Genomic DNA, 5,955 nt, shown 5'->3' with positions numbered 1-5,955 from the left:
CTCTCTTTCAAAGAGGAAAAGCATTGCAACATACTGGAAATGACAATCTGCCACAAGGCTCGCCCCCTCTGTCGCAAAGAGCTGCCGATGAGGCAATTTCAGTTACTTGTGAGAACAACAACACCAGGAAATGTGATCTACTACTGGTCATGGTCAACTCTGCCCAAAGTGGCATCAGTCCAGATATGAAGAAGTGGGAAGTAATCTGAGGAGCGAGCAAGAAGAGAGATTTAAGTTTTGAGTAAGAGTGCCCCCTCCCCGCAAGGAGTAGGAAGGACACAGGGAACGCAAAGGCAGTGTAGCTGGTCGAAGCCAGCCTGGCTGTGACCTCTTATTCTGCCCTTTGCCAAGGGAAGTTATTTAACCTCTCTGTGCCTCAGGTTTCTCATCTGTAAAAAGGAGATAACTTCCTACTTCACGAATCTGCTATTAAGATCAACTGAGCAAAAACAGGAGGCGTGTGCCCGAATTCACTGTGTCAGCTACTTCACTGATCATTATCCGTCCTAGACTTTTCCAAGAGCCCTGAAGGCAAAGCTGCTGAGGCTCTTCCTCAGGATCTCAACACTTGTTCTTTATTTTTTCTCTTCAAGTATCTTTTTCTATCAGATAGGTCTGTAATATTTGCAGAAGCAGAATATTTTAAATCTATATGCTCTGAAACTCAGCCCATGCATGGAAAGGCACACCTCGGCCTTTCCCTATGGGAAATCATTTACCTATGGACAACCATAGTCTGGCCTTGACCCAAGAAGGCTAAGATATGACACAAAGAAAGCCTTTTTAAAACCAGGTAAAACACCAAGTTATTCCTGAAACTATCTGCTGGAAGTACTGACTGTAATCCACAGGTATCTGACACGTGTTATCTACAGACTCGGTTTGGCAAAGTTCTCAAAACAGAGGTCACAGTTTTTCAAGGTTTCCCAACCGTCAGGGAAATGAGCTGACTAGAAAAAGTCAGCATCCGATCTGTACCTCCTTGTAAATCATTAAGTTGATTTCCGGGATTTTCACGTGCATTTGGGCAGAAAGAGCCCAGATTCTCAGGCTCTGGCCATGCGTAGATAGATCATAAAAAGTCTCCACGTCTTTTCCTCTGAGACACCAGAACGCAGAACTATGGGAACACCAGCACCCAACCCAGGCGGTGATGTGGGGTGCTGCAGAGACAGCTGTCTTCTCCCACTCTTCCAAATGCCACTCTACAATAAGAAGGGTTGCTACATCAGTAAGAAAGGGTAAAATAATTACTGTGTAATAGCTAACTCTTTTTTGAGTGTTTGTGTTTATAATGTCTAAAGAGCATAAGTTCCCTACATACAAAGCCCCTTGTTCTGCTCCACACTTTGAACCCTGTGGGTTTGTAAGTTTGAGAGAGGAACTGGGACTGCCCGCAGTCATGGAAGGAAAAGACTGTTAGCTCATGGGAAAGCGAGGAGGAAGGGAAAGAGGGGCAGGATTGAGAGGCAAAGAGAGGGACCCAGGAGACCCAGGAGACAGAAGGCCAGGTGCTCCCTAAGATGACTGCTCCACTAACCTGGGAAAGTCTACACAACCAGCAAAGCGCGTGGCGGAGTGGACTTCTCCATCAGTATGTCAGGGTTGACACCAAGGTGTCAACAGAAAGAGCACATGGGCTTTAAAAGGTTACTCTGGCTGCCTCTGAGAATTGGGTTGGAAGAAAGCAAAGTGGATTAAAAGACTCCATCAAACATTAATGTGGAAGTGCATGATGGCAGCTTGAGCTAAGGTGGGGTGCGGGGAATAGGCACAACCTTGAGATGGCTCAAATGTAGGGTGAAGACAAGAAATGGCTCCTAGGTTTCTGGCCTGGACAAATGAGCAGATGGCAGTGAGAATTTCTTCCAATGGGGAAGGCTAGAGAAGAATGTCCTGGGAGCAAGAGTGGGGAGCAGAGGAACAACGACCCAGAAGCTACAGAAGCTCAAGTTTCTGAGCCCATATCTGCACAGATCACCCTCATGGTCCTGTACCTCCTTTTGCATTCACAATGCTGTATTCTTTTACTTCAAGGGGACTTCAAAGTGTCTAAGTGTTAGGCCCCCCCAACACATGGCAGGAGATGATCAATAGTGTTGGGTCAATAAATTTAAGATGTCTGTGACACTTTCAAGGAGCCTCAGTCAATTTCAATGTTAAAAGAATAAACTTGGAGCTAACAAGAGAGAGCAGGACATCTGCATCAAGAAATTAGTGGTTTCAAAAAACCTGAAAACATTTACTCACAGATATATGCACCCCGATGTTCATAGCAGCATTCTTCACGGTGGCCAGGACATGGAAGCAACCAAAGTGTCCTACGATAGATGACTAGATCAAGATGTGGTACATATATACAATATAATATTACTCAGCCATAAGAAAAGATGAAATACTGCCATTTGTGACAACATAGATGGATCTCGACATAATCATGCTAAGCAAAATAAGTCAGACAGAAAAATTGGAAAACCATATGATTTCACTCATATGTGGGACACAAAACTGAAAGCAACAAGCAAACATGATAAATAGAGACTCATGGACACAAACTGCAGATAGACTGAGGTAGATAGGGGTAGAGGGGGTCAAATATTCGGTGACAGAAGAAGTCTAACTTTAGGTGGTGAACACATAATGCAATATATATACGACATACTGTTGAATTGTATACTTGAAATTTATTCGACTTTATTAATGTCACCAATAATTTTTAATTAAAAGAAAAAGAAATTAGTGGTTCAAAGTCACAGAAATGAATAAACCCAGCTTTTCCAGTGTTTGTCACTATATCTGGATCATCTGGGAATTAAGATACAGATTCCCAGGTCGCATCTTAGACCTAATGAATTAGAATATCTAAAAAGTGAAGCCCAGAAATCTGCTTTAACACATTTCCCAGATAATTCTTTGTGTGTGGTGGGAGGGGGGAGATGTTTATTATCTAAAAAATTATACACAGGTGCCAATGAATTTTTTTCAACAGTAAGTCATATATATTTGCATTGTATGTTCACTGCCCGTAGTTAGATTTTTTTCTGTCACCACGTAGTTAACCCCTTCCACCAGATCTACCTCCCCGCTCCGCCCACCCCCTACCCTCTGCTAACCACTAGTCTACTGTCCATGTCTATGAGTCTGTTTGTTTGTCCTGTTGGTTTGTCGCTTTTAGGTTTATATCCCACATATAAGTGATATCATGTGGTTTTCAACTTTTCCTGTCTGGCTTATTTCGCTTAGCATGATTATCTCCAGGTCCATCCGTGCTGTCGCAAATCACAGAATTTTATCTCTTCTTATAGCTGAGTAATATTCCATTGTACGTATGTACCACACCAGATAATTCTTATGCGTAAAAATGTTTGAAAACCACAGATTTAGTTGGAAAGTGTAGAGAAAAGGAACAGGACCTAGGACAAGCCCTGAGCAGTTGCCAATCGGAGAGGTCGGGGGAGAGTGGAGGAAGTAACAGGACAGAGCAGAAGCGGCCAGAGAAGCAGAGGAAAGCCGAGGGGTTCAGTGTTGGAGCGGGGGTGGGGGAGGGGGTGGGCTGGGATACCGGATCAGAGCACTTGGATGAGCACCTGAGTGGAATCAAGGCCAGGCCAGCAGTTTTGAGCCATGTTCCCGTGGACAAATCCCAGCAAGGGCAGGCAAGTCCAAGGTGGCGGCAAAGGAAGACTCTGAACTCCCTCCCTCCCACAAACACACCAAATAGACATTTACACGTAGAGCTATTCCTCCTGAAACACGACTGAGAAATCCCAGCGAGAGGCACAGGGAAAGGCGGCAGAGACCTTGTGGCCCTTGGGTGATGAAGGAAAGGGCAACTTCTGGCTTTCCAGTTCCAAATCGTTGCCCCTGAGTTGCCCATGGTAAATGTACAAGGAGTCCCCCCTGCCAATGCTAACTTTAGGGGCTCCCTCTTCCTTATAACCAGCAATAGCTAAAGCACAAAGGGATGAATTAGCATGAATATTACAAATCTTGATAAAAAGAGCAATAAAGCCTTTCAAAGTCCTTAGGTGATCTGCCACCAACAATGCATTCAAGCTCCTAGTAGCAGATTTTAGCTGAGGAGAATTCAAATCAAAATGTTACTTCTGATCCCCTTCCTTTAGGGTAGCCCTACCTCTAGCTCTTTCATTCTAAGACTATCAGAAAGAGATTCTGTCCAGGGATGGCAAAACTGGACTTGATGGGGCGAGGGCTCCAAGTCCAGCCCTTGTGGGTATTCAGCAGAAGTGGTCACAGGAACCAACGAGCAGGGAGTCACAGAAATCCAGGTGTAGTCTGCAGACAGAAGACTTACTAGTGAAAACAAGGGTCAGAGCACAAAACACAAGATGAATAAGCAATGACACGAGGGTCTCCACTATACTTAGTAGACAGACAAACTGGAGTTGTACTGTGCTTAAGAGATAAGCTGTGCAAAGACGTGGAAGAGGAGGCTGGCTGCAGACAGAGGAAGGCCATCTGAATGGAAAATATGGTGCTAATGTGAGATTCATTTCCGATAATGTGGGGTTCATCTCAGGGCTGCAGAGGAGGCAGCGCTCACTGTCACTGCAGGTGTCAGCCTGAGTAGGAACTGTCTCCTGCAGGCAAAGGCCATGGTGGCTCTCAAAGCCAGGTTAGGGCAAGTGTCCCACACTGATGACGGCTGTGCAAAGTTCTGGGCCCACGAGGTTTGAGATGTCTTTCCACATTTTCTCTGATGCCCAGGGAACTTTGGCCAAAAGCTGCATGGGCCCCAGTGGAATCAGGGAAGCATTGAGAGGCACAAAGAAGGAAAATCCACACCTGAGATGGAAAAAAAAAAGGGGGTTGGAAAAAAGAAGAAAATAACCTTGTGCCACCGATCTCAAAGCTAAACTGCTCTGAAGTTTTCTGTCTATCTCATGGTTTGGGTAAATAACCAGGACAAAGCCCTGGTTGCCCATGATGTCAGTGAACAAATTCATGATAACCCAGCCCCAAAATTACAGCCATTTATAACCTGCATGAAATATGCTTGAGGCTCAGAAGTAGGAACCTCAGAATCCTACAATTAATAAGATACCCATATGGCTTTAAATTTTTTTCCCTTAATCATTTTATCAGAGAGAATGGCATGTTGGCCCTAAAAGCAAACACAATGGTGGGAATCCTAAAACAGAGCACTGAAAAAAAATGGCATGGGAGGAGCTGTGGGTTCAAGTCACGAAATATCTCTAAACAGTAGAAAATTGCTCTAATAATACCTATTTCACGGGATTAAATAATAAAATGTAAATCGAGTCTACGGCCATGATACCCTGAACAAGCTCGATCTCATCTGATCTCGGAAGCTAAGCAGGGTCGGGCCCGGTTAGTACTTGGATGGGAGACCACCTAGGAAGACCAGGTGCTACAGGTGTAAAAAATAAAAATAATAAGGGATTGGAAGCTGACAAGGTCCTTGCAATCTGTCAGGTCAACCAAGGGTTGCCTCGCCTAAAAATATATGTATATAATGTAAGTCAAAGTGCCAAGGTAGCATGCGGTACATGGTGAGTACTGCGTAGTTGTCGGTCCCCATCTCTTTCCTAAAACATGTCATCATGCCAAACATATAAAATGTTCCTGGAGGGGAACATCAGATATCTCGCTCCCCAGAATATGTCATCAGTTTTGCTCAAATAAATTCTTATAAAAATTCTCAAAAAAAACAAAACCAAAAAAAAAAACTTCCTGGAAACGAGTCAGAAAGCTTTGTCACACACTCAAACACGGGACTGGTCTTAGCAACGTCTGTCTTGTCCTTTGGAGCCCCCTTTAATTCCCCTTACCCCTTTTCTATTCTTCCATCTCCAGGAATCCGGGGCTCCCTAATGGAGAGGAATGGCTATTAGGAATCTAATTAAGAATTTCCAATCTGAATAGGGAAGGGGTTCCAGACTTCCCTTTCTTCTCTTCCTAAGGGTATCCAGG

General features: G+C 44.3%; 1 pseudogene; it reads left to right on the top strand.

Annotated features, from left to right (window-relative positions):
* The first annotated feature begins 5,282 nt into the window (after positions 1–5,282).
* Positions 5,283–5,401, top strand: LOC111740895 (annotated as a pseudogene).
* Positions 5,402–5,955: the final 554 nt, after the last annotated feature.

The sequence above is a fragment of the Pteropus vampyrus genome, unplaced genomic scaffold (genome assembly GCF_000151845.1).
Source record: "Pteropus vampyrus isolate Shadow unplaced genomic scaffold, Pvam_2.0 Scaffold69, whole genome shotgun sequence".
NCBI classification, from domain to species: domain Eukaryota; kingdom Metazoa; phylum Chordata; class Mammalia; order Chiroptera; family Pteropodidae; genus Pteropus; species Pteropus vampyrus.
This window is presented reverse-complemented; position numbering and strand designations above follow the sequence as displayed.